The following is a 21,720-nucleotide window of genomic DNA, read 5'->3' as shown; positions in this document are numbered from 1 at the left end:
AGATTGGTGGATGAATTTGGTAGGGTGTGCAAAAGAAGAAAATTAAAGGTGAATACAGGAAAGAGTAAGGTTATGAGGATAACAAAAAGATTAGGTGATGAAAGATTGAATATCAGATTGGAGGGAGAGAGTATGGAGGAGGTGAACGTATTCAGATATTTGGGAGTGGACGTGTCAGCGGATGGGTCTATGAAAGATGAGGTGAATCATAGAATTGATGAGGGAAAAAGAGTGAGTGGTGCACTTAGGAGTCTGTGGAGACAAAGAACTTTGTCCTTGGAGGCAAAGAGGGGAATGTATGAGAGTATAGTTTTACCAACGCTCTTATATGGGTGTGAAGCGTGGGTGATGAATGTTGCAGCGAGGAGAAGGCTGGAGGCAGTGGAGATGTCATGTCTGAGGGCAATGTGTGGTGTGAATATAATGCAGAGAATTCGTAGTTTGGAAGTTAGGAGGAGGTGCGGGATTACCAAAACTGTTGTCCAGAGGGCTGAGGAAGGGTTGTTGAGGTGGTTCGGACATGTAGAGAGAATGGAGCGAAACAGAATGACTTCAAGAGTGTATCAGTCTGTAGTGGAAGGAAGGCGGGGTAGGGGTCGGCCTAGGAAGGGTTGGAGGGAGGGGGTAAAGGAGGTTTTGTGTGCGAGGGGCTTGGACTTCCAGCAGGCATGCGTGAGCGTGTTTGATAGGAGTGAATGGAGACAAATGGTTTTTAATACTTGACGTGCTGTTGGAGTGTGAGCAAAGTAACATTTATGAAGGGATTCAGGGAAACCGGCAGGCCGGACTTGAGTCCTGGAGATGGGAAGTACAGTGCCTGCACTCTGAAGGAGGGGTGTTAATGTTGCAGTTTAAAAACTGTAGTGTAAAGCACCCTTCTGGCAAGACAGTGATGGAGTGAATGATGGTGAAAGTTTTTCTTTTTCGGGCCACCCTGCCTTGGTGGGAATCGGCCGGTGTGATAATAAAATATATATATATATATATATATATATATATATATATATATATATATATATATATATATATATATATATATATATATATATATATATATATATATATATATTAGCATAAGAATGGAGGAACACTGCAGAAGGCCTACTGGCCCATGCGAGGCAGGTCCTTATCAAAACGACTACTACCTAAAGCTTCCCTAGAAATAACTCCCGTACCCAATGACGCCAATCAAACCCAGCCCCTCCCACTCATATATTTGTCCAGTCTCTTCTTAAAGCTACCCAAGGTCCTAGCCTCTATCACCCCACTGGGAAGACTGTTCCACGCATCTACAACTCTGTTAGAAAACCAGTACTTACCTATGTCCTTTCTAAATCTAAATTTATCCAACTTAAATCCATTATTCCTGGTTCTTACCTGGTTCGACACCCTCAGTACTTTATTAATATCTCCCTTGTTTATGCCCGTCATCCACTTATACACTTCAATGATATCTCCCCTCATTCTACGCCTCTCCAGAGAGTGGAGATTTAAGGCTTTGAGTCTATCTTCATACGGGAGGTTCCTTACACAGTAAATCATTTTAGTCATTCTTCTCTGTATGTTCTCTAATGAGTCTATATCCATCCTGTAGTAATGGGACCAAAACTGAGCAGCATAATCTAAATATATATATATATATTATATATATATATATATATATATATATATATATATATATATATATATATATATATATATATATATATATATATATATATATCCCTCGAAATTTAATTCATTCATAGTGGTTCATTACACAAGCTAGCTAGGAGAGTTATATAGTATGCTATGAGTTCAGTGGGACACTGAAGCATATGTAAAATTTATAAAAGTATACTCTATATGTAAATGTATATATGCTTGATATTTATTTCTTTTTATGGAAATATGAGAGTATTGAGTCACTTGTGGAAATACATTGGCAGTCATCACAGTACACACAACATAAAGTCAAATATTTTCCCAGTAATATGTCTGTAAACTCCTGTCATGAAAATTTGTGTAATCTGCAGGAAGAGTAACAAACGTAGTCACGCTTGTAGTGTATGCAATCTCTGTGGTAAATGGTCCTATGGGCCATGTATGGACTTTAAGCAATCATCCAATATTGATATAAAATCAGGAAAATGATTTTGTGTCTGCCCAAGTTAGATGCACCTGTGGGAGAAAATTACACCTTTACCAAGGGACAGATACACCAACAAAAAATATCCTTCTTAGAAAACATGAAGTCTTGTATAACAACTGGGAAAATAAAAGGGGTGGGTCATATGGGGCTCTCACCTCTGGGGCTCTCACCTCTGGGGCTCTCACCTCTGGGGCTCTCACCTCTGGGGCTCTCACCTCTGGGGCTCTCACCTCTGGGGCTCTCACCTCTGGGGCTCTCACCTCTGGGGCTCTCACCTCTGGGGCTCTCACCTCGGGGGCTCTCACCTCTGGGGCTCTCACCTCGGGGGCTCTCACCTCTAGGGCTCTCACCTCTAGAGCTCTCACTTCTGGTGCTCTTTCGAAGGACAGTGCACTAGAAGGTGCTGATGCTGGCCTGGAGTAGAGTGCACTAGATGGAGATAGAGGCCCTGGTGACGAAACAGGTAAAGACAACCTACAATTTCCAAAAGGGGCAAAGTAGTAATGCTGCTGGAGATGGAATGAAAGGGGATGATGCTTCAGGGAATAGTATTGACACATTACCAGTAAAAACTGGTGGAAGCAGTGATGTTATTACAGGGGCTGCAGGCAGTAGAGACAGAAAAGAATGCACTAGAAGGGAATACAGAAACAAAAATTCCTGGGAAACAGAAATCCAGTCCATACAAATTCTATGCATTGTGTATCTGCAGGCATGGTTTATCTAGAAAACCAGGCGGGACATGCCCTTTTGACTATCCCAAATAATGCCACACTCACATGACAACTAGAGAGCAACTCTTCTTGCAACTTATTTCACCAGTAATGTGTCACTCTTCAATCCATGAAAGACAGTGCTACAACATGTATTTTCAGGAGCAATATCACTCACAATCAATGCAGATCACTCAGACCATGAGAAACAAAAGAAGGGAGCCAAAACCACTCCAAAGACAGAGGTTTTTTAGTGCCAATAAGAAAGAATGACTGGCAAGAAATGACATATATATTAAACCAACTGAAAACACTTCTAGAGGGGAGGGGCAGTCACTGGCCTCCACCCCAGGAGAATAGATTTTAATACCATTAAACAAAGCCCCTCTATATCCCATCAATATGATGACATTTATCTTTGCAAACATTCAGATTCTAAAGTCATCCCAAAACAACAAAATTTCTTTCATCAAAGACTGTTCACTGAGTCAAACACAAAGTAGCATTTTGACAATGAAATATAAATCCTAGGTTTTAACTTTTTCAGATGTGACAGATCAAAAAAGCCAAAACATTAAAGGCTCTCATTTGCTCAGAACTGCTAAACACCTTAAATGATGTAGTTGAAAGGAGGAGAGAACAAAATAACCATTTTTTTTTTGGGGGGGGGCCAAATTTTAATGAGATTTGCCCTGATTTAGCCACATGAAAAACATATAGACTGTGTTTGTTTTGACTGTTTGCCTTCAAGTTAGATAGAAAAAATAAATTATGCATAACTTTATGGGTCATTAAACATTCCTCTTTCTACTAAATTGGGAAGATGTACAATGCTCTAGTGAAGACCAGATGAAAGATAAAAGCTAGATTATTGTTAAACCTGGCCGTTTCAGCGATATTATCAGTAGATTCCATAAAAAAAGTGTTGATTTTTTTTGTGGAGAAAAAAAATAATTAAAAAAAAGTTGAAAACAATATCGCAAATCGTCTCTGGGTGCTTGTAGAACCATCATTCCCCAATAACGTGTGCTAAAATCATGACAATCCTATTAATACTTATTGCAGAATATAGAACACAATGTTAATAACTTATTTCTGAGTTGTTATTATTATTATTGTTTGGTATGAAACTCTACTGACTCACGAAATTGTAGTGATACGATAGTAAACAAACCATACCACAGGTGTTGTTAGAATCCACAAACAGAGAGTCTTAAAACTCCAGACCGTCGAGTTAGCCACTGGGACAGCTAGCTTCAATAAGATTCATCCAACTAGGTATATTTCTACACCATAGGAAGGTTAGTATAGGCACCACTGTGACCACAAATGCATTTGTGGCCACAGTGGTGCCTATGTTAACCTTCCTATGGTGTAGAACCTCTTCGAGGGGGGCTCCTTGGCGTGGTGAAGAGGCTCTTGGTCTGAGGAATTAGACCTGTTGGTCTCCTTCCTCAGACCGAACCTAATTACCTCCCAATCCCCCCTTCCTTATCCCATCCTCTCCATCCTCCCTTTTTCTTTTCCTCCTCCTCATCCCCACCCCTCCCTTTTGCCCTTTCTCTTTTTGGCCTTCGGGATTTTTCCCACAGGCACGCTAGTTCCTGGGTAGGGGAAAGGGTACTGGGGTCCATCCCATTCCATTGAGGTTCTTGGTGGTGGTGTAGTTTGCTGTGGAATCTGGATCACCTGGGGATGTCCCAATCCCTCTCCGGTCTCCCAGGGGATGGCTCTGGGTGTCTTTTGGGTGATGGGTGTATCTCTGGAGGCTGCCTTTCAGATTCCGGGGGTGGTGGCCAATGGAGGTATGCTTTGTAGCAGATATCCGACCACCCTCTCTTTTGTTCACCGAGGTAGATCGGCAGATGTGAGGTTGCTATCCCGGATTGCTGGTTTACTGGCATGAAGAGTAGGGTATGGCACGGGTTCCATGCTGCATCTGCACTACTTGCGGTGCTGAGGTCCTCTTGGGCGTGGATTGAGATTTCTGGCCCTTTCATTCCTCCCAGGAACTATCCCTCCCCAGTCCCCCTCTTTTTTATTCTTTCTTTATTTTTATTTTATTTTCTTCTTTCTTTTTTTCTTAAAAACAAAAAGAAAGAAGTAACCTAACCATGGAAGACCAAATACATGACCCCACTACCCCCACCCCATTCTGACCCCATCTCATCTTTTGACCACTCTTCGGACACTCCTAATGTCTCTGTACCTCTTGCTGGTGCTGTTTCCTCACCAGCTTCAGGTACTGAGGTCTCGACTGACTCCTTCGATTTATCTGACCTCCGCTCTCTTTTGACATGCTTCTGGCCTCTCCCTCTACGGTGTGGCAATTTTCGAATCGCCAGCCCGTTCCACGTCGGACCAACTCTGGTCCCACTCCTAAACGCCAACGACAATTACCTGATGATGATACTTCTCCACCTTCTCGTTCTTCTCAGAAAAGATCGACACATCATGCACTCCTTTTCCACGCTCAGTTTCAGAATGCACAATGGACTAAATTCTTCACTTTACAACCGACTTCCTCTATTGCCTATCTTTCCGACCATAGTATTGGCAAGGCACTCCTATGCCATGTTGGTAGAGATATTTCCTTTCATGCTCTTAAGAGTGGTATGCACATCATCACAGTCCAGAATGCTACCCAAGCTCATGATCTTTCTCTTCTTTCACATATCAATATTATTCCCATCACTATTAAAAAATATCATTCCCTCAATTCTTGTAGTGGTACTGTCATTATGCCCCATACCATAGTCCAACAGAATTTCCAGACATGTGGCAATGACATTCTTGAACAGCTGGAACTCCAAGATCTCCCAATCCTCAAGGTAGACACTTATATTCTTCCTGCCCACGGGCAGAGACGATACCCTTGCAATGTGGCTCGTTTAACTTTTGACAGCCATAAACTCCCATCCTCAGTTTATGTAGCAGGACATCGGTTACAGGTTCGAAAGGTGATCTCTACACCGCAACAGTGTAGAAATTGCTGGCGATTTGGCCATCCAGCGAAATATTGCAGATCTATAGCCGAATGTCCAGTCTGTGGTGCCGATGACCATTCTAATATGTCTTGTAATCGACCTCCCTCTTGCCTTAATTGTCATGAGGCTCACCCTTTGTACTCTCGCCATTTCCAGGTCTACTTAAATGAGCGGGAAATCCGTTACCTTAAAGAGGCAGGTCTCCCTTATGCTATGGCAGTTTCTCATCTCCGCCTCCACGGGAGACTACCCCGTGTTTCTTATTCTCGTGTTTCAAAACTTCCACCCACTTCTGGGGTTCCATCATCTGCAGCTTCCTGTGTGGTTACCCCTCCCATAGTCACTCCTGTATCTAATTCTTTTGCTGTCCTGGGCTCAGACGTCCCTACTTCAACACCTCAGTCTGCTCTCGCTTCTTCTTGTTCTCCCTCACAAGCTTCGGTATCGACGAGACCTTGTACGACACCTCCTCCCAATCGTCCCTCTACTTCTCAGAAGTCCAAAAAAGCTCCTTTAACCTCTCATTCCCTTCTTCCACCTCATTTTACCTTCCCAGTCTCTGTACCTGGTTCTTCCTCTCTCACTGGCTCTGTTACAAGTGTAGAGGTTCACCCTCCTCCATGTACTGTGCCTTCCTCCCCTGTCCCCTCCCAAGTTTCTTCCTCTTCTGCCACCTCCCAGGTTTCTGCCTCTTCTGTCCCCTCCCACACTTCTTCTCCAGTTCCCTCCACCATTCGCCTCCCTACCTTGGTACAGTCCATTACAGTTCCAGTCTTTACTCCTCCTCCTCCTTCCATCTCCAATATTGTCTCCCATATGACATCTTTGAATTCCAAAACACTTGAGGCAATCTTTGAATATATTGCAGAGACCAAACCATCAATGGACAATGATCCACACTCTGTTCCTTCTCTTTCCACTCCTCAATCTTCGCAACTCCTTTCTTTGCAGCACACCGTTCCATCGCTGCTTGAACATTTTCTGTTGCCACCGCATGTGAACTTTTTAACCCCTCTAGTCCATAGGTACCCTTACCTGCGGATTTCTGGTATCTTTATCGCTGCCAATCATGGCCTATTTACAGTGGAATATACATGGCCTCAGGGGTAATCAGGGTGAGCTTCAGATGTTACTCTCCCAGTTTTCCCCTGTTGGTGTTTGCTTACAAGAACTAAAATTACACTCTGCTGTTATCTATCCCATCTCAGGCCATAATTTATTGTATTCTTTGAATCCTTTTCCTGATGGGTCCTTTAATGAAAGTGCCCTTCTTCTATGCACTGATATTCCGTACCATCAGCTATTTGTTCGTACTTCGCTGCATTACACAGCAGCCCGTATCCACTTGCATAGGTGATATACACTCTGGTCTTTGTATCTCTCTCCTTCTCGAACATTATCTATCCTGGATATTGCCTTTCTTGTTTCATCATTACCGCCGCCACTTGTTTTACTTGGCGATTTTAATTCCGATCATTTCCTCTGGGGGGGTCTCACTGTGATTTCTGTGGCATTCAGCTAGAGGCTTTTCTTGCTTCCCACCCTCTCCATGTTTTAAATACAGGTACTCACACCCATTTTGATCCTCATACTCATACTCTCTCTTGCATCCATCTCTCAGTCTGCTCTTCCTCCACTGCACTAGACTTCACCTGGTCTGTTCTCCTGGATATACATGACAGTGATCATTTTCCAATCATTCTTACTTCCCCTTCATATTCACCACCTCTTCGTAATCCACGCTGGCAATTTGATCAAGCAAATTGGGACCTTTACTCACAACTAACTGCTTTTAGGGAGGTTCCTTCTTCGTCCTCCATTGATGAGTTTTACACCCCTTCTCGTCTTCAGTTTTAACCGGAGCTTCTCATTCTATACCCCAAACCTCGGGGAGGCATTCTCAGAAATGCGTGCCTTGACTGTCTCCTGCTTGTGCTCGTGCAGTACATTTGAAACGCGCTGCGTGGGGCAGGTACCGGAACAAGAGAACCACTGAGATACCTCTTGATTTTAAGCAGAAGCATGCGATCACTCGCCGTGTCATCCGTGACGCTAAACGCACTTGCTGGCGAGATTATGTTTCCACCATCACCTCTGCTTCCACTATGAGTGCAGTCTGGAAAAAAGTATGGAAACTGAGTGGTAAATATTCTCCTGACCCGGCTCATGTTCTGCGGGTTGCCGGTGTTGATATAACAAACCCTCTAGATGTTGCCATTGAAAGGGGCAATCATCTGGTCTGTATTTCTCAGGGGCTCCATCTATGCCCCTTGTTTCTTTCCTCAAAGCCTGCCAGAGAGTTAGCACCCTTTTACTTTTCTTCTCTCAGAGAAGAACAGTATAATGTGCCTTTTACACTTCAGGAACTGGATGCAACACTCTCAGCTTGCTGATCATCAGCAGCTGGGCCCGACGACATTCATATTCGTATGCTACAACATTTACATCAGTCAGCCCTTGTAGTCCTCTTACGCCTTTTCAATCTTATTTGGTCACAAGGAGTTCTTCCACAGCTGTGGAAATCTGCCATTGTTCTCCGATTCCACAAACTGGGTACTACGGGACATGAAGCCTCCCACTAACGTCCAATTACTCTTACCAGTGCAGTTTGCAAAGTGATGGAATGTCTGGTAAAAAGATGTTTAATGGGGTATTTAGAGACACACAACATCTCTCCACTCATCAATATGGCTTTCGTAAGGGCCGTTCTACCATAGACCCCTTACTACGCTTGGATACATATGTTCATAATGCCTTTGCAAATAACCACTCAGTTATTGCCATATTTCTTGACCTTGAGAAGACATATGACACAACTTGGAGGTATAATATTTTGGCCCAAGCCCATTCCTTAGGCCTCCGAGGCAATCTACCATCCTTCCTTAAGAACTTTTTAACTGACAGACATTTCCGGGTTCAGGTTAATAATATGCTCTCCCCAGACTTTATCCAAGCTGAAGGTGTCCCTCAGGGATGTGTTCTGAGCACAACAGTTTCTCCTTCCATCCAATATTTGGTCATCACTCTATGTTGATGACTTCGCTATTGCTTGTGCAGGCGCTGACTGTCACCTCATTATAGTTTCTCCCCAGCATGCGGTTGACCATGTTTCCAATTGGGGCACCACACATGGGTTTAAACTTTCCAGTACCAAAACTCACCAAATTACTTTCACTAGACGCTCTGTCATCTCCAATCATCCTTTGTACCTCTATGGCTCCCGTATCCCTGAACGTGATACAGTCAGGTTTCTAGGCCTTCTCTTTGACTGTAGGTTATCCTGGAAACCTCACATTACCTCTCTGAAGGCAACTTGTCACAGCCAGCTGAACCTTTTTAAAACCCTTGCTCATCTTTCATGGGGAGCTGGTCGTCGAACTCTCCTTCACCTACATTCCACCCTCATTTTATTGAAACTCGATTATGGTGACCAGATCTATTCAGCGGCTTCTCCTGCTACTCTCTCTAGCCTTAACCCCATTCATCACCAAGGATTACGTTTATGCCTTGGTGCTTTTTGCTCTTCCCCTGTTGAGAGCCTCTATGCAGAAGCGAACGTTCCATCCTTGTCTGATCGCCGTGATTCCCATTGCCTTCGCTACTATGTACGCTCTCATGACCTCCGCAATCCTTCCATTCATAGAATGGTTACCGATATTAGTACACATTCTTTATTTGTTCGCCACCTTGTTTGCTCCGTCCCTTTTCTCTTTGCCTACATTTGCTCTTGTCTTCTCTTCAATTACCACCTTTCTATGTTCATGTAGCATCGCACTTTTCCCTACCCCCCTGGGAAGTTCCAGCTTTTCAAGTCTGTTCTTTCTCACTCCCTTGCTCTAAAGCCCAACTGCCTACTGTAGCTTCCCGCTTTCTTTTTCTTGACCACTTCCACTCTCATTCTAATGCCATCGCAGTGTACACAGATGGCTCTAAGTCTTTTAACGGCATAGGATTCGCAGCAGTGTTTCCAGACAGAGTTGTACTATCTTCGGCTAGCATTTTTACTGCTGAATTGTATGCCATTGTTGCAGCACTTATCTGTATTGCATCTATGCCTGTGTCATCATTTGTGGTTGTCTCAGACTCCCTTAGTGCTTTACAGGCTATACAGAAATTTGATACACCTCATGCCTTAGTCCTCCGTATCCAACTTTGGCTATGTTGCATCTCTACCAAGCATGAAGATATTGTTTTTTGTTGGGTCCCTGGTCATGTTGACATACAGGGCAATGAACAGGCAGACACTGCTGCGCGGTCAGCAGTACATGACCTACCAGTTTCATATAGAGCTGTTCCGTTTATGGACTATTTTGCTGCAATTGCTACCCATCTTCACACCCGTTGGCAACAACGTTGGTCTACTCTGTTTGGTAACAAACTTCAATCTATTAAACCGAGTATAGGTTAGTGGCCATCTTCTTGCCACCAGTGTCGAGGCTGAGAGACTACTCTCTCCTGTCTTCGCACTGGCCACACTCATCTTACTCATGGGTATCTCATGGAGAGGCGCCCTGTTTCTCTCTGTGAGAAGTGTCAGGTTCCAGTATCAGTTAGCCACATTCTGTTAGACTGCCCTCTCTATCAACGAGCACGCAGAATTTACCTTCAACGTCGTCTCCGCTCTACTACTCTTTCTTTACCTTCCCTTCTTGCTGATGGACCCTCCTTTAATCCTGACTCTCTCATTGACTTCTTGACAACGACTGATTTACTCCACTTACTCTGATGATGATACCTTCCACACTCTCCTCAGCCCTTTCTCCCTCAATCTCTTGCTGCCCTCTACCCCTTCACTATCAACTGCCCCGTTGTTCTCCGTAACCTAGTAATCATCCCTCTCCCTTTTGCCACCTGATACCCTCACTTCCTTCCTGCCCTGCAGCGGTGTATAGCCCTTGTGGCTTAGCACTTCTTTTTGATTATAATAATAATAATATGGTGTAGAAATATACCTAGTTGGATGACTCTTATTGAAGCTAGCTGGCCCAGTGGCTAACTCGACGGTCTGGAGTTTTGAGACTGATTGCGGGTTCTAACCCCACCCGTGGTATGATTTGTGAAACTCTACGGTTGTGACAAGCCAAATCTCAGCCTCTTACTCTCCACTTTCCTTTTTGACAGTCTGAAGGCTACTAAGGGACACCCAGACTATGATCTACACTTTAGTTTGCACAGAAGTTGCCATGTAGAGTATTTAGAATGAAACAATCATAAAAATTGTAATTTTTGGAGGAAAAAAAAAAAACACTAATTTCCAGCATGTAGTTTTGCTGACAGCATGAACAAAAAAATTACATTTAATAAAAACATACTTAGAAATGTGATTGAAACCAGCAGATTACATCAATATGTTGCCAGAATAAATGCACTATTTTTCAGTGAGAAAATATTATTTTCCATAATTTTTCAGTCTTAGTTTCTTGATCAGTGAAGAAATGCTCGCCCCTCCTTGAAGTTCTGGCAGTAAAGATCGAAAACCAAAACCTTGTCATTGTGATTATATACAAGCCCCAGATGCAACCTTCCAGAAATTCCATTAACAGCTTTTGAAAAATGACCACTCTCTAGAAAATCTCTCAACTCATACCCAAAACATCTTGCTACTGGAAGATTTAACCCTCAATGGGTAAATCTAGGGAATTGGATCTGCTCCACTTCCTGATTTAAGCCTGAATACCTTCCATCCCCCCATGCACTGTATAATCCTATGTGTTTAACGCTCCCCAGTGAATATAATAATACTGGGGGATTTCAACTTGAGACACCTAAAAGGGAGGAATGTAACAAATAATGTTTCAGCACAGATCACCCCAGGAGGAAGCTCAGGTGAAGATTGACACACAAGAGCTATTAAATCTCTACACCCAATTCGCTTTAATCCAGTAAATAATAGAGCCAACAAGACTAGGAATAAACTGGACCTCATCTTCAATAACAATGATGATCTGATGTAGAATATAATCGTATCAAAGACAATAAACTCACTTCTCATCATAAGTGAGGTACAGACATGTATGAACAGGTCTCCTGACCAGCAAAATGTCATCAGTTATGAGGGTACCTTCAAAAATAACTTTCGATTAAAACACATATGGTGGGAACATGTCAACCTTATCCTAAATGAAACAAGCTGGGAAGGTATCCTAAACAACACAGATCTGAACCTTTCCCTAGACTGAATTAACTGTGGCACTTGAGGTATACTCAACACATTCCTTTAGGAAAAAGAAAGTGAAGATGTAAACTAGAAAGAGAAAGGCACTCTCTATACAGGCAAAGATGAAGAATATCAGAGCAACTGAAAGGGGCCAGTATATCTGAAATACGAAGAGACGCACTAGTCAAAGAAATAACAAACATCAAACTTAAGCTTAAGGAATCTTACAGGAGACAAGAATCTCAGGAATAACTTAAAGCCATAAAGGAAACTTAAAATCAAAACAAAATACTTCTCTTATGCCAAAAATCCTCTTCAAGTTGGGGGAGGGGGCTCCTTCGCACGGTGAAGAGGTTCTTGTTCTATGGAATCAGAACTTTTGGTCTCCTTCCTCATGCCGAACCTAATTTCTCTCCAGTCCCCCTCTTCCCCTATCCTATCTTCTCCATTCCCCCCCTTTACCTTTCCTCCTCCCCTTCCAATCCCCTCTTTCTGTTTTCAGCCTTTGGAATTCTCCCTACAGGCATTCTAGTTCCTAGGTAGGGGAAAGGGTCCTGTGGTCCATATCATTCTTTTGGGGTCCTTGGGGGTGATGCAGTTTGCTATGGAATCTGAATCAACTGGGAATGTCCCAGTCCCTCTCTGGTCTCCCTGGATCTACCTATCTGGAGTCTACCTGGAGGGCATTCCGGGGATCAATGCCCCCGTGGCCCGGCCCATGACCAGGCCTCCTGGTGGATTAGGGCCTCATCAACGATGCTGTTACTGCTGGCCGCACATAGGCCAATGTACAAACCACAGCCCAGCTGATCTGGCACTGACTTTAGGTATCCATCCAGCACCATCTTGAAGACAACTATGAAGCTATTGGTAATTCCCCTTATGGCTAGTGGGAGGCTGTTGAACAATCTTGGGCCCTGGACACTTATTGTGTTTTCTCTTTGTGTACCAGTGGTGCCCCTACTTTTCACTGGGGGTATATTACATCGCCTGTCAAGTCCTTTGCTTTCATAGGGAGTGATTTCTGTATGCAGGTTAGGGACCAGTCCCTCCAGACTCTTCCAGGTGTAGATTATATTATATCTCTCTCGCCAGCACTCCAGTGAGTACAAGTCATGTGCTTCAAGGCGTTCCCAGTAGTTAAGGTGTTTGATGACACTTACACGTGCAGTATTGCAGCCAAGAGAGAACAAGTGATTTAAAAAGGATCATCAATGGCTTGGCATCTCTTGTCTTGAATGTTCTCGTTATTCATCCAATCAATTTCCTTGCAGATGTGATAGTGGCATTGTTGTATGCCTTTAAGTTGAGATCTTTGGACATTATCACTCCCAAGTCCTTCACATTGCTTTTCTGCTCTATTGCGTGATTAGAGTTTGTAATATACTCAGTCCTAGCTATTATTTCCTCCAGCTCTCCATAACAGAATAGTTGGAATTTGTCTTCATTGAACATCATACTGTTCTCTGTTGCCCACTGGAAATTTGCCGTGTCCTCAATAGATGACACTCTCATGCTGATCCTACAATCGTTTGCAAAGGATGATATGGTGCTTTGGTTTACATCTGTCTATGTCTGACATGAGAATGAGGAACAGGATTGGGGCGAGAACTGTGCCTTGCAGCATATCAAGAGATCCATATGCCTACTTTGCCAGTTATCCCTTTAGCATGCATGTTGTGTGCTATTACACCATGATCTCACTTGTCAAAGGCTTTTGCAGAATCCATGTACACTACATCTGCATTCTGTCTGTTTTCCAGTGCATCTAATAACATATCGTAGTGGTCCAATAGTTTCAAGAGGCAGGAGCGACCTGCTCTGAAGCCATGTTGCCCTGGGTGGTAGCTTTGGGTGTCTCTCGGGTGACAGGTGTATCTCTGGTGGCTGACTTTCGGATTCCAGGGGTTGGTGGCCAAAGGAGATATGCTTTGTAGTGGGTGTCCAGCCGCCCTCTCTTTTGTCCTCCTAGGTGGCTCAGCGGATGTCAGGTTGCTATCCTGGATTGTTGGTTTACTGGCATGAAGGGTAGGGTATGACACAGGTTTCATGCCACATCTGCACTACATGCGGTGCTTAGGTCCTCTTGAGCACGGCGGGGGAATTACTGCCCTTTTATTCCTCCTACGTCATCCTGTTCTAAGCTGTTTGGGAATTAGTGTGGGATGTTACCGAGTACCATGGATTGCTGTAGAGTTTCAGAATCTCAGGTTAAAGTGTTGAAGAATGAGGTTCTACTTCTTCAGGAGGAAAATATGAGGCTGAAGCCTCACCAAGATTGGTTTTGGAGTGAGTGTAAGATTGCTGAAGCTCATACTGAGGAAAAGGTTACCAGCATTGAGTTGGAGAGTGGCAGCCACTACAATTGACAAGTGGTTCACAATTCAGGAAGAAGGAAGATAAAGAAGGTTAATAGAGAAGATGTGAAGGTAGGAAATCGATTCTTTGTTCTCCAGGACAAGTGTACTTCAGTGTACTTCAAAGGAGTCAATGGTACCACAGACTCCCCTGTTAATCGAGGTAAGAATATTCTGATTGTGGGAGACTCTCAGGTAAGATATACAGACTGTGCTTTTTGTAACAGAGATAGGAAGGTCAGACAGTGTGCCTCCCAAGAGCTGGTGTTGGTGACACAGTCAGCAAGTTGGATAATATTGTGTCAGGTAATGAGAACAAGCCCATTACTTATCTTAGTGCTGGGGGAAATGACATCGGGAAAGGCAGGAGACAGGAGCTGCTGGATAAGTACAGGTCAGCCATAGTTGTAGTCAGGTCTAAGGGAGGGGTCCCATTCATATGTAGCATTTTGCCTAGATGGGGAGTGGGCAGTGAATGGATGTCTAGGGCAACTGGTATAAATTGCTGGCTAGACAGGTAATGCAAGGAACTTGCAATCCCATTCATTGATAACTGGGACAAATTCTATGACAAACATGATATGCATGCAAGGGATAGGGTTCATCTCTCTGGGGCTGGAGTGGTTGCATTAGCCAATTCGATTGAGGGGGTCATTGATGACTTGCATAGGACTTTAAACTGATAGATTATAGAGGTATGGGTGTTTGTGGGAAACAATCAGGCAGCAGTACAAGGGTTGAAAACATCAGATTTTACCAGGATATCTCAGGGATATGTTTAAAAGACAACATTGAAAATAAAGTTGCCAGTAAAGGCAAAGCAATTGTTCAACAAAGAAAGAGAGATAGTAGAGGGCAACATGTGACTAGCTCCCTTATGGTTTACTATACAAATAATAGGAGTCTAAGAAATAAGACAGATTAGCTAAGATTACTTGCAAATGCAGGTAATATAGATATTATTGATATAATGCAGACCTGGTTAAATTTGAATGCATCATACAGGGTTCAAACTATTTCACACTGATAGGGTCAACAGGAAGAGTGGTGGAGTGGCGATGTATGTCAGAGATAATTTAAATTATTGTGTTAGACAAGATATAAGATTAGAAACATCAGACACAGAATCTGTTTGGCTACAGTTTCTCGATGGTTGTGAAAAATTAATTTTGGGTGATAGGGAGTGCAGTAAGCTGCTTTGGGACGAAATCCATAGCGCGACTAGATAGGAAAATGTTGAGTTAATGGAATATTTTAACTTCAGGCAAACTGATTGGAACAATGTTACAGGAAGTATTGAGTCTAACAACTTTCTTGATATGATTCAGGATTGTTTTTTAAAACAGTTTGTGACAGAACCAACTAGAGGAAACAACCTGCTTCACTTGGATCTTGCCAACATAGAATCACTAATTAATAATCTTGAAGTTAATGATGAGCTTGGGGAAAATGATCACAAATCACTTAGTTTCAATATATCTTGGAATTACCCAGATAACTGCAATCAAGTCTCTCTCCCAGACTTCTGCTTGGCCGACTTTATGGGACTGAGAAATTACCTGGGTGGGCTCAATTGGGATAACATGACTGGATCAGGTATGTAGTGTTGGTTGCCAATATGACAATTTTCAGAGCATAGTTCTAACTGCTCAGACAACTTTTGTTCTGAGCAGGGAAATTAGATCTAACAAAAATGATCCCAAATGGATGAACAATAGATTAAAACATCTCATTTGTCAAAAGAGAGGCATATGTAGGCATATCAAAAGAGGGGATGAGCAGTTAAGAAATCAATATATTCAATTAAAGAGAGAAATAAAAAAAAAGGAATAAGAAAAGCAAAAAGGAATTATGAGGCTAAAGTCGCAATGGATTCAAAAACTAACCCAAAAGGGTTCTTTCAGGTATACAGAAGTAAGATTTGGGACAAGATAGGCCCACTTAAGAACAACTCAGGTCAGATCACTGACGGTGATAGTGAAATATGTGAAATTTTCAACATTTACTTGCTTTCAGTTTTTACTCGGGAAGATACTAGCGAAATTCCAGAAATAATAAATTATGTAGAACAGGACGATAATAAACGATTCACGATTGTTGTAACTAGTAACATGGTCTTCAGACAAGTAGAGAACTTAAAACCTAACAAATCCCCAGGCTCTGATGAATTGTTTGTAAGGGTTTGAAAGGAATGTAAGGAGGAAATTAGCAAACCTTTGGCTAATCTTTTCAACTTATCACTACAAAGTGGCATAGTGCCTGACAAGTGGAAAATGGCAAATATAATACCTATTTACAAGGCAGGTGACAGGTCCTTAGCTTCGAACTATAGACCAATAAGCCTTACATCCATAGTGGGAAAATTTATAGAATTAATAATTGCTGAGGCAATTAGTAGCCATCTTGAAAGGCATAAATTGAATAATGAATCTCAGTTCTGTTTTACAAAGGGGCGTTCCTGTCTTACGAATTTACTACAGGAAGGTATTTGAGGAGGTAGATCATGGTATTGAATATCATATTGTGTATATGGACTCCAGTAAGGCTTTCGACAGAGTTCCACATCAGATGCTATTGAGGAAAAAAACCATACCCCCGGCCGGGATTGAACCCGCGGTCATAGAGTCTCAAAACTCCAGCCCGTCGCGCTAACCACTAGACCAGCTAGCGGCGGGCTGGAGTTTTGAGACTCTATGACCGCGGGTTCAATCCCGGCCGGGGGTATGGTTTATTTGCAATCGTGTCATTACGATTTCTTAAGTCATATTGAGGAAACTTAAGGCACACGGAATAGGAGGAGAATTTTTTTCCTGTGTAGAGGCTTGATTGACAAATAGGTAGTAAAGAGTTTGCATAAATGGGGTGAAATCAGAATGGGGGCACGTCACAAGCTGCATTCCACAGGGGTCTCTGCTGGGCCCCTTGTTCACAATTTACATAAACGACAGAGTTGAAGGAATGAATAGCAAGATTAACAAATTTGCTCATGACACCAAAATAGGCCGTCCAATTCATTCTAATGAGGACATTAAAGCACGTTGTTTACAAGAACCCAAAGTACGCTCTGCTGTTATCCATCTCAACTCGGGTTTCTTCCTTACTGCCATCACTTTTGTTACTTGGCGAATTTAATGCTTACCATTTCCTGTGGAGGGTCTTACTGTGACTCCCGCAGCATTCAATTGGAGGCTTTCCTTGCTTCTCTCCTCCCTCCATATTTTAAATGCAGGTACTCCCGCCCATTTAGATCCTCGTACTCATTCTATCTCTTGCATCGATTTCTCGATTTGCTCTTCCTCAACTGTTTACCTGGTCTGTCCTCCCGGACTTCCTTGACAACGACCATTTTCCAATCATCATTACTTACCCATCGTATTCACCACCTCCTCGTAGCCAACGCTGGCAATTTGACTGAACGAATTCGGATCTTTACTCCCATGAAACTGCTTTTAGTGAGGATCCTTCTTCGTCCTCCATTGATGAGCTTTTACACACCTTCTCGACCTCAGTTTTAACAGCAGCGTTACATTCTAAAACCCAAACCTAGGGCAACATGACTTAAGAAATCGTAATGACACGATTGCAAATAAACCATACCCCCGGCCGGGATTGAACCCGCGGTCATAGAGTCTCAAAACTCCAGCCCGTCGCGCTAACCACTAGACCAGCTAGCCACAATAAGATTCATCCAACTAGGTATATTTCTACACCATAGGAAAGTTAGCACAGGCACCTCTGTGACCACAAATGCAAGTTTTTACAGACGAATCTCCAGCTAGCGTGGCCGTGACGAACTCTAGCTCAAGTCCCTTTACCTAGTTGGATGAATCTTATTGTGGCTAGCTGGTCTAGTGGTTAGCGCGACGGGCTGGAGTTTTGAGACTCTATGACCGCGGGTTCAATCCCGGCCGGGGGTATGGTTTATTTGCAATCGTGTCATTACGATTTCTTAAGTCATGTTGACGGCAGTAAAGGGACTTGAGCTAGAGTTCGTCACGGCCACGCTAGCTGGAGATTCGTCTGTAAAAACTTGCATTTGTGGTCACAGAGGTGCCTGTGCTAACTTTCCTATGGTGTAGAAATATACCTAGTTGGATGAATCTTATTGTGGCTAGCTGGTCTAGTGGTTAGCGCGACGGGCTGGAGTTTTGAGACTCTATGACCGCGGGTTCAATCCCGGCCGGGGGTATGGCCTAGGGCAACCATTGTGAAAGGTGCGTGATTTGGTGGTCTCCTGATTGTACTTTGGCAGTACGTTTGATACGCGCTGCGTGGGGCAGGTACCTGTACAGTTGAACCAAAAAGCGACTCCATGATTTTAAACATGTGTCATCCATGACGCTAAACGCACTTGCTGGCCAGAGAGTTAGAACCATTAGATTTTTCCTCTAGCAGAGAAGACTCTTATAATGTGCCTTTTACACTTCTGGAACTGCAGGCAACACTCTCCGCTTGCCGATCACCGGTAGCTGGGCCTGACGGCATTCATATTAGTATGCTACAGCATTTACATTACTTAGCCCTTGCTGTCCTCTTACGACTCTTTATTCTTATTTGGTCGTAATGAGTTCTTCCCCATCTGTGGAAATCTGCCATTGTTCTCCCTTTCCGCAAACCAGGGACTACGGGCCATGATGCCTCCCACTAGAACATAGCACTGGCTTACTCATTACAGGAAACGACTTGTTCACTACTTAGGTAAAACGTCTATTCATCACTCAGGAAAAATGCCTATTAACCACTCAGAAAAATCGTCTATTAATCACTCATGAAATACGTCTATTCTTCACATAGGAAAAATGTCCATTAATCACACAGTAAAAATGCCTATTAACCACTCAGGAAAAATGCCTATTAACCACTCAGGAAAAATGCCTATTCACCACACATCATAAACGTCTATATGCCACTAAGGAAAAACGCTTACTCACTACACAGAAAAAAACACATGTTTACCACTCAGGAAAAAAAAACACCATTTCATCATACCGAAAAAAACGCCTATTCATCACTCTGTCAACCATCCACTACTATAACATTTCAAAAGACTATCTGAACTACAATACCTAATACTCTGTACTTCTAATCTTCAGGATTAAAGTGTAGCTAACTGGCTACTCTGAATAACTTAGTCGCATCAAGTTAAAAGTGTTGGCAAGAGGTGTTGGGTTAAAAGATAAAGAATCTAACACAAAGTAGAAGTTGTCACAGTTGCTCTTTGCTGATGACACAGTGCTTTTGGGAGATTCTGAAGAGAAGTTGCAGAGGTTGGTGGATGAATTTGGTAGTGTATGCAAAAGAAGGAAGTTAAAAGTGAACATAGGAAAGAGTAAGGTGATGAGGATAACAAAAAAAATAGTTAATGGAAGATTGGGTATCAGATTGGAGGGAGAGAGTATGGAGGAGGTGATTGTGTTTAGATAATTGGGAGTGGACATGTCAGCAGGTGGGTCTATGAAGGATGAAGTGAATCACAGAAGTGACAAGCGGAGGTCACACGTGATGATCATACTGACACGAAGGTCACAGGTGAAGATCATACTAACACGAAGGTCACAGGTGAAGATTATATTGACACGAAGGTCACATGTGAAGATTATACTGACACGAAGGTCACACATGAAGATTATGCTGACACAAAGGTCACATGTGAAGATTATACTGACATGAAGGTCACACGTGAAGATCTTACTGACACGAAGGTCACATATGAAGATCATACTGACACGAAGGTCACATGTAAAGATCATACTGACACGAGGGTCTCACGTCAAGATCATACTGACACGAAGGTTACATGTAAAGATTATACTGACACGAAGGTCACACGTGATGATCTTACTGACACGAAGGTCACACGTGAAGATCTTACTGACACGAAGGTCACACGTGAAGATCTTACTGACACGAAGGTCACACGTGAAGATCTTACTGACACGAAGGTCACACGCGAAGATCTTACTGACCCGAAGGTCACACGTGAAGATCTTACTGACACGAAGGTCACACGTGAAGATCTTACTGACACGAAGGTCACACGTGAAGATCTTACTGACACGAATGTCACACGTGAAGATCTTACTGACACAAAGGTCACACGTGAAGATCTTACTGACACGAAGGTCACACGTGAAGATCTTACTGACACGAAGGTCACACGTGAAAATCTTACTGAGACGAAGGTCACACGTGAAGATCTTACTGACACAAAGGTCACACATGAAGATCTTACTGACACGAAGATCACACGTGAAGATCTTACAGACACAAAGGTCACACGTGAAGATCTTACTGACACGAAGGTCACACGTGAAGATCTTACTGACACGAAGGTCATACGTGAAGATCTTACTGACACGAAGGTCACACGTGAAGATCTTACTCACACGAAGGTCACATGTGAAGATCTTACTGACACGAAGGTCACACGTGAAGATCTTAATCACACGAAGGTCACACGTGAAGATCTTACTGAGACGAAGGTCACACGTGAAGATCATACTGACACGAAGGTCACACGTGAAGATCATACTGACACGTAGGTCACACGTGAATATCTTACTGACACGAAGGCCACACGTGAAGATCATACTGACACGAAGGTCACACGTGAAGATAATACTGACACGAAGGTCACACGTGAAGATCATACTGACACGAAGGTCACACGTGAAGATCATACTGACACGTAGGTCACACGTGAATATCTTACTGACACGAAGGTCACACGTGAAGATCATACTGACACGAAGGTCACACGTGAAGATGATACTGACACGAAGGTCACAGGTGAAGATCATACTAACACGAAGGTCACATGTGAGGATTATACTGACTTGAAGGTCACACGTGAAGATCTTACTGACACGAAGGTCACATATGAAGATCATACTGACACGAAGGTCACATGTAAAGATCATACTGACACGAGGGTCTCACGTCAAGATCATACTGACACGAGGGTTACATGTAAAGATTATACTGACACGAAGGTCACACGTGATGATCTTACTGACACGAAGGTCACACGTGAAGATCTTACTGACACGAAGGTCACACGTGAAGATCTTACTGACACGAAGGTCACACGTGAAGATCTTACTGACACGAAGGTCACACGTGAAGATCTTACTGACACGAAGGTCACACGTGAAGATCTTACTGACACGAAGGTCACACGTGAAGATCTTACTGACACGAACTTCACACGTGAAGATCTTACTGACACGAAGGTCACACGTGAAGATCTTACTGACACGAAGGTCACACGTGAAGATCTTACTGACACGAAGGTCACACGCGAAGATCTTACTGACCCGAAGGTCACACGTGAAGATCTTACTGACACGAAGGTCACACGTGAAGATCTTACTGA

This window comes from Cherax quadricarinatus, chromosome 95 (assembly GCF_038502225.1).
Source record: "Cherax quadricarinatus isolate ZL_2023a chromosome 95, ASM3850222v1, whole genome shotgun sequence".
Taxonomy (NCBI): domain Eukaryota; kingdom Metazoa; phylum Arthropoda; class Malacostraca; order Decapoda; family Parastacidae; genus Cherax; species Cherax quadricarinatus.
The sequence above is the reverse complement of the archived record's forward strand: the minus strand, read 5'-3'. Positions refer to the sequence as shown.